Raw genomic sequence first — 8793 nt, forward strand, 5'->3', positions numbered from 1 at the left:
TTCTCCATGTTGGCCAAGCTAGTCTCAAACTCCTGGCCTCAAATGATCCAGCCACCCCCTTCCCCTACTTTTGAGAGAGAGATTCTGATAATTGTCTCCCTTTATTGGTGTAAATTTCTTTGTAGCAGACGTATATAGGCATTAGCGACCATATCTGTCTACCATTGCATAGTTGAGATCTTTTTCCTCTATATATATATATATATATATATATATATATATATATATATATATATATATATTTTGAGACAGAGTCTCACTCTGTCACCCAGGCTGGAGTGCAGTGGCGTGATCTTGGCTCACTGCAACCTCCGCCTCCTAGGTTCAAGCGATTCTGCTGCTTCAGCCTCCCAGGTAGCTGGGATTACAGACGTGCACAACCATGCCTGGCTAATGTTTGTATTTTTAGTAGAGACTGGGTTTCGACATGTTGGCCAGGCTGGTCTTGAACTTCTGACCTCAAGTGATCCCACCCGCCTTGGCCTCCGATTACAGGTGTGGGATCACAGAAGATCCTCGGCTAGGATTACAGGTGTGAGCCACCACGCCTGGCCTGCCTTCAATACTGACAGGGTTACATGCATCCGTTTGCTCCCTTTAGTAAGTGTCTGTAACAATTTTTAACTGATAAATTATGTATCAAACGAAATCAAATGGTTTGAAGTCCAGGGTTCCCTATGTCCATAATATACATAGTCATGTAGTTTCCTTAATATCTAAACTTAATATTGAGTGCTGATTATGCACCAGGAAGTGTGTTCAGGTAATGCTAAGGTGATGTCATTCATTCATTCAGCAGATATTTATTGAAGGCCTTTTATATGCCAAGTATGACTAGGAAAAGGGTGATGAACAAAGCAGTGTTACAGATCTTGTTGAACTTGGGTCTTAATGTCATCCTCGAGACCGGTATTTGCCTCAGGTTATATGAGGATTAATAAGGGATCTAAGATTTAAACCCAATTTCTAACTGCCTCTAAAATATTCATAGTAGTCCCTCCCCAATGCCCCTAACACATACCCTTATTAAACTATAGGAGGAGACTGTCTAATTTTGTGCTCTCGTATCTCCCCAGTCTGGGAAACTATCCCTACAGTCTAGTCTAGTTCACTGGAGTGCCTCATAATGCAGATGTTTCTCTACTTTTTTTTTTTTTTTTTTTTGAGATATAGTTTCAGTATTATTGCCCAGACTGGAGTACAATGGCGTGATCTTGGCTCACTGCAACCTCTGCCTCCTGGGTTCAAGCAATTCTCCTGCCTCAGCCTCCAGAGTAGCTGGGATTACAGGCATGTGCCACCACACCCAGCTAATTTTTGTATTAGACAGGATTTCACCTTGTTAGTCTGGCTGTTTTTGAACTCCTGACTTCGGGTGATCCATTCTCCTTGGCCTCCCAAAGTGCTGGGATTACAGTGGGAGCCACCACACCCAGCCTCCTCTATGTTAATGATGGGGTTATATCACCATAAACCCATGGTAAGTTGAAAGTATTGTAAGCTGAAAATGCATTTAGTACACCTAACCTAGCAAACATCATAGCTTAGCCTAAATGCTTAGAGTAACCTGCAGGTAAATCATCTGGCAACACAGTACAGCATAGAGTAACAGTCATTAACCCTCATGATCACATGGCTGCTGGGAGCTGTGGCGGGCTTCCACACCCAGCGTTGCCAGAGTATTAGAGTGAATGTCACTCGCCCAGGAAAAGATCAAAATTTGAAGCATGGTTTCTAATGAATAAGTATCGTTTTTACACCATCATGAAGTCCAAAAATTGTAGGTTGAACCATTGTAAGTTGGGAACTGTCTGTATTAAATCTGAGTTAAACTCACTAAGGTACAGACAGGTTTAAAGTGTTGTGTAGGGAGCCGGAGTAGCCCACTCCCTCTGCGGGGGCAGCAGCAACTTTGGGTGAGCTTCAGGGAAGTGAAACCATAATAGGAGGATGTGTATGTCTCGGAGAGAACAAATGGGCCTACAAAGAGATAACCAGCTTTCACTGACCTTGCTGCAAGGTAGTTTTTAGCTGAGGTATGTTAACTGAAGTATGAGAATAATTACAGGTTCTTTTAAGTAACTGTACCCTCCCTCTGCTATGTGCTTTGTGAACATATAAAAGTACACTGAGACAGGTCAGGGCCGAAGAGACTGACATCCTCACCTCTCGGACCGCCTGGCCCAGCTTTTTATCTCTCTCTCTGTGTCTGTGTCTTTCCTTATCCCCCACCGTTCCATCTTAGGTTATGAAACCCCTCTGCAGTGCAGGATGCAGCGTAACGTTGCCCAAGGTTACACGGTAAATAAGAAAACTAGAGTTCATACTTAGGTGTCATAAACTCCAAAGTTGTTAACTATCAAGAGTATACCTTCTTTCTTACGTGTTGTATGGAAGAGTCAGAAAAGCTTTATTTCATTGCGTCATGAACTATTCTACGAGAGTTTAAAGGTTGTATTTAAGTGTGTCCACTAGATGGCAGCCCTCCATTTTAAAATCACAGAAATTTTACACTGATTTACACAGCTCTAACAACAAAATAACTTTTTCTTTTTTTTTTTTTTTTTTTTTCTTGTTTTTGAGACAGGGTCTTGCCATGTTGCCTAGGCTGGCCTTGAACTAGTGAGTGCAAGCAATCTGCCTACCTTGGATTCCCAAAGTGCTGGGAATAGAGGCATGAGCCACCACACCCAGCCCGGTCCGTGTTTTCATATTTACATGGATCCATAAGTAATGCATGCTGGATTGTAGTTTTTTTTAGAGACGCGGTCTGGCTATGTTGCCCAGGCTGGAGTGAGATGCAGTGGCTCTTCACAGGCGTGATCCCACTGCTGATCAGCACAGGAGTTTTGACTTGCTCCGTTTCTGACCTGGGCCAGTTCACCCCTCCTTTGGCAACCTGATGGTCCCCGCTCCCGGGAGGTCACCATATTGATGCCGAACTTAGTGCAGACACCCGATCAGCATAGCACACTATAGTTCAGAACTCCTGGGCTCAAGCGATCCTCCCACTTCGGCCTCCCAAGTAGGTGGGATTACAGGCATGTGCCACCACGCCTGGCGAATTGTAGTATTTTTTAAGAAGTTTATAAGTGGTACCTTAATATTATACCATACCATAAGTGAAAGATCAAGTAGACAAGAGGAAATTTAGTGAGGAATGTAGGTATGGTGATTTAATCATTCATTTTGGAAAACAGCATCAAAGCATTTTTGCCCAACTGACAGCTCTTAGAATTTAATGCCACATCTGGGGAAAAGGCTTGCCAATTCTTTTTCTTAATTCAGAAAACCTGCAAATAACATAGGCTAAATTTACAAAACAATTTAAAAACTGCCTTAGACTTCCTACCAACAAATTTATTTATTTATTTATTTATTTATTTATTTTTTGAGACGGAGTTTCGCTCTTGTTGCCCAGGCTGGAGTGCAATGGCGCGATCTCGGCTCACCGAAACCTCCGCCTCCTGGGTTCAGGCAATTCTCCTGCCTCAGCCTCCTGAGTAGCTGGGATTACAGGCACGCGCCACCATGCCCAGCTAATTTTTAGTATTTTTAGTAGAGACGGGGTTTTACCATGTTGACCAGGATGGTCTTGATCTCTTGACCTCGTGATCCACCCGCCTCGGCCTCCCAAAGTGCTGGGATTACAGGCTTGAGCCACCGCGCCCGGCCTTATTTATTTGTTTTAAAAAATTTTATTTTGTTATGGAGTTTTGCTCTGTCTGCCAGGCTGGAGTGCAGTGGCACAATAGCTCACTGCAACCTCTGCCTCCTGGGTTCAAACAGTTCTCCTGCCTCAGCCTCCCAAGTTGCTGGGACTACAGGTGCATGCCACCAAGCCCGGCTATTTTTTTTTTTTGTATTTTTGGTATAGATGGGGTTTCACAGTGTTAGCCAGGATGCTGTTGATATTCTCTTCTGGTCTCATGATCCACCTACCTCAGCCTCCCAAAATACTGGGATTACAGGCATGAGCCACCACACCCGGCCCCTACCAATTAATTTTTTTAAAGGAAAAATGAAAAGGCCACATCTTTCTAGTTGCAGTCAAAGATAAGTAAAAAAAATAGGTGGAATTTCTATGAATTAACTGCGTACTGAGCATTGTGCTAGGTGAAGGATCCCAAATATGAACCATGGTTTTTCACAAGCTCAAACTCCGCTTCTGGAGGTGACAAATACAAGAGAACAAAAGGGCCCTCCACTTTTCCCTTTATCTTTGTGCACAGTCAAGCACCTAGAATACTATATCCAGTAAAACACGAGTCAGTCCAAAAGACAAGAAAGGAGAGGAGAAGAAACGTGCGACAAACAGCCCAAAGCAAGATGGTAGAAATCAATCTGTATGGATCAGTAATCATAACAAATGTAAACAAACTGGGCATGTGAGTGAAATGGCAAAGACTGTCAGGTTGAATTAGGAAATAAAATCTAACTACATGTTGCTTGTAAGAGGTAAATCTAAAATACAAGGAAACAGCAAGGCTCAAGGCTCGGACTTTAAATAAAAACATGGAAAAAGCTATACCAAAAACTCGCCAAAAGAAAGCTGGCATAACTATATTGAACAAGATAGACCAAAGCAAAAATAATTACTTGGGACAAAAATCAGTCGCTAAAAGAATGATGAAAGATTCAGTTAACCTAGAAGATAAAACACATCTAAACTTCAGTGCACCTACTACAGGATCTGGATGTTAAACAAAATGAAGTATCATGAGAAATGTTTTAAAAAACATGATCTTAGTAGATTTTTAATATAGCTCTCTTATAATTGATACAAAAGGCAGGAAAATATCAGTAGAGATACAGAGTTGAGCAAGGAACACACCTGACCGAATGGAAATACGGAATTTCCTCAGTTGTAAGCCGCCACTTACTGTAAGGCACACTATTATTTTAAATACCACTAAGAGAGGAAAACCATGGCCAAGTAAACTATGCCATTGTCATTGTGGTAAGATGCATTCTGATTCCAGCAATGTTTCAGTGTGATCTCTCTGCATCTGTAATCAATGAAATTCAAGGCAGAATACACTACACAACTTCAGATAGTTATTTTCAAACACAAGAGTGTTTTTGAAAACATACCACACATTGGACAATAGGTCTCAACAAAGAATTTTCTTTTTTTTTTTTTTTTTGAGACGGAGTTTCGCTCTTGTTACCCAGGCTGGAGTGCAATGGCGCGATCTCGGCTCACTGCAACCTCCGCCTCCTGGGTTCAGGCAATTCTCCTGCCTCAGCCTCCTGAGTAGCTGGGATTACAGGCACGCGCCACCACACCCAGCTAATTTTTTGTATTTTTAGTAGAGACGGGGTTTCACCATGTTGACCAGGATGGTCTCGATCTCTTGACCTCGTGATCCACCCGCCTCGGCCTCCCAAAGTGCTGGGATTACAGGCTTGAGCCACCGCGCCCGGCCTCAACAAAGAATTTTCAAAGAAATGGTTTCACAGAGACCATGTCCCACTGATTTATATGTGTTTATCCTTTCAACAAAACCCTACTGTCTTGATTACTGGAGCTTCATAAAAAGTCTTGAAATCCAGTAGTGTAAGTTCTTTAAGTTTTGTTGTTTTTTAAAAAGTTATCTTGGCTATTCTAATTCCTTTGTCTTTTAATATAAATTTTAGAATCAGCTTGTCTGTATTCACACACACACACACACAAAGCCTACTGGAATTTTGATTAGGATTGCTTTAAACCTATTACAATTTGGGAAGAACTGGTATCTTAACAATGTTGAGCTTTTCAATCCATGAACACAATTTCTCTCTCCATTTATTTAGTTTATTTGGTGAGATCATGTGTTCCTGGACGGTGTTGATGCCTGTACATGTTCTTCGATATCTGGGCGTTGAAGAGTTGGGTATTTATTGTAGACTTCACAGTCTGGGCTTTTTGGTACCTGTCCTTGGGAAGGCTTTCTAGATATCTGAAGGGACTTGGACTCCAAGCTCAATAATGCTGGTGGTATCCATAGAGATACCGCCTTAGGAGTCTTGGATAAGATCTGGAAGAATTCTCTGGATTACCAGGCAGTCTCTTACTCTCCTCCCCTACTTTCTCCCAAACACAAGGAGTCTTTCTCTGTGCTGAGGCACCTGGAACTGGGGGTGTGGTGATCCAACCACCTCTGTGACCACCAGTGCTGGAACGGTGCTGGGTCAAGACCTGATGCCAGCACAGCACTGGGCTTTGCCCCAAGGCCCTTCCCTTAAGCCTGGGCGTGCCCAGAGATGCTGTCTGGGAGCCAGGGATTGATGTCCTGTTCTGCTATGGCTAAGCTGGTACTCAAACCACAATACAAAGTCTTTCCCGCTCTTCCCTCCATTTTCCATAGGCAAAAGAGCCTCTCCCTGTGGCCACCACCACCACTGGGCCACGGGTAGTCCTGCCAGGCCACTGCTGACTTTTGCTTCAAGCCCAAGGGCTCTTAAGTCAGCTTGTGATCAATGCTGCCAGATCTGGGACACCCTTCAGGACAGTGGGTCCCCCTCTAGCCCAGGACAGGTCCAGAAATGCCATCCAAGAGCCTAGCCCTGGATTTGGGGACCCCTAAGAGCCTGCTTGTTGCTCTACCCCACTGTGGCCGAGCTGGTACCTAGGGTGTGAGAAAAAGTTCCCTTTAATTTCCCCTCTGCTTTTCTCAAACACAAGGAGTCTTTCACCGTAGGCACCAAAGCTGGGAATGTGCTGGGTCTCCCTTGAAGCCAGCATGTCTTTAGTCAGCAGGTGATAAATCCTGCCAACACTGGATCCTTCTTTTCAAGGCAGCAGCTTCCCTTTGGGCCCAGGGCGTGTCTAGAAATGTCATCTGGGAGCTAGGGCCTGGAATGGAGGCTTCATGACTCTGCCCAGTGCCCTATCCTCCTGTGACTGAGCTGGTATCCTGTGACTCTGATGCCAGAGTCCTCTTTACTCCGCTCTCATCTCCTAGGCAAAGGAAGGACTCACTTTCCTTGCTATGAGCTATACTGCCTGGGGCTGGGGGAGGGATGGTGCTAGCCCTCCCTTAGCTGTACCAGCTGGGGTCGCCCGACATCATGTGCCACCCTAGTTCACTGACTCTAAGCCCAGCCTAGCACTAGGGGTTGCCTAGGAATTGCAGTCCCTGTGTCCCTGACTGCCTTTCAAGTATACCTGGGCCCCCAGAGCACTACAGCCCGCAGTAAGGCTTGCTGTGAAACTCAAGTTCGGACCACTGGGATGGGGTCCGAAATCCCCCTGGCTAGGGCTGGCCCAAATGCCCCCTCTGTGCATGGACACTGGTTACCCTCTGACAGGGCAGCATTGAGTTCAGTGTAGAGTCGCTGTCCCTCCCCAAAGCACACAGATGCTCTCTGTGCTCTGCAAGGTGAATGCCAGGGGACGGTGGAAGGGGGGTGTTAGATTCAAGACTGTCTCTCCTGCCCTCCTCAATGCCTGTTTTTGGCAGTGGGAAGTTAAAACCAGGTACTGTGACTGCTCACCTGATTTCTATTTCTTGTGACAGTGCTTTTCTGCATGCAGTTAGTTGTTAAATACGGTGCTCCAGTGGACAGGAGATGAACGGTGTAGGCTTTTATTCTGCCATCTTGCTCTGTGGCCTCTCCATTTGTTTAGACCTTTCAGACAGGGTTTTGCTCTGTCACCCAGGCTAGAGTGCAGGCTCACTACAGCCTCAACCTCCCTGGCCTCAAGCGTTCCTCCTATCTCAGCCTCCCAAGAAGCTGAGACTACAGGCGTGTGCCACCACACCCAGGTAATGTTTTTGTATTTGTAGAGATGGGGTTTCAGCATATTCCTCAGGCTGGTCTCGAACTTCTGGGCACAAGTGATCTGCCCGCCTCAGCCACCCCAAGTGTTGGGATTACAGGTGGGAGCCCCCGTGCCTGGCCCATCTGTTGTTTCTATTTGCTCTAACCCCCTTTCCCTTGGGGATCAGGCCCACTACTCATCCAATGTGATTTTGACAGGAGTTATCACTGTATATGGCCCAGGCATCGCCAAGATCATAGGCCCCCGTCCCCTTTTCCACAGGGACTGGCCCAATGCAAGAGCAGGAGATCCCGGGAAGACCAGAGTCCTTTTATAGGATTTGATTTGTGGACCCTGGAAAAGGATGTTCTCTTTCTCCCTTTTGAACCACAGATTGTAAGGACGTAGACTTGTAGCTGACGCTGGCCCATTATGTGGAGAGGACCAGCCTGAAAATGAAACCAAGAAACAAAAACAGGAGATGATGGTAAAGGGCCTGGCCAACGGCACCCGAGGCTTGGCATCAGCTATATCTATGGATGCTAGTAAAGTGTTGAGGTTGTTACTTCAGTGAACCAGAGCATAAATGAAGTATTTCTTCTCTACAGAATCAAACACAAAATATTTTAGAACTAGACAGGGCAGACTGAACTAAAGAAAAAGTTTTGGTTTTTTTGTTTGTTTGTTTTGTTTTTGTTTTTGTTTTTGTTTTTGTTTTTTTTGAGATGGAGTCTTATCATCTAAGCTAGAGCAAAGTGGTGTGATCTCAGCTCACTGCAACCTCCACCTCCTGGGTTCAAGCAATTCTCCTGCCTCAGCCTCCCGAGTAGCTGGGACTACATGCATGGCCACCACACCTGGCTGATTTTTCTATTTTTAGTAGAGATATGGTTTCACCATGTTGGTCAGGCTGGTCTCAAACTCCTGGCCTCAAGTGATCTACCCCTTGGCCTCCCAAAGTGCTAGGATTACAGACATGAGCCACTGCTCCCGAATTGATTCTTAGAATTTACTTCCAAATAATTTTGGAAGTTGGGGAAAGTAGA

This window comes from Saimiri boliviensis, chromosome 7, assembly GCF_048565385.1.
Source record: "Saimiri boliviensis isolate mSaiBol1 chromosome 7, mSaiBol1.pri, whole genome shotgun sequence".
Classification (NCBI taxonomy): domain Eukaryota; kingdom Metazoa; phylum Chordata; class Mammalia; order Primates; family Cebidae; genus Saimiri; species Saimiri boliviensis.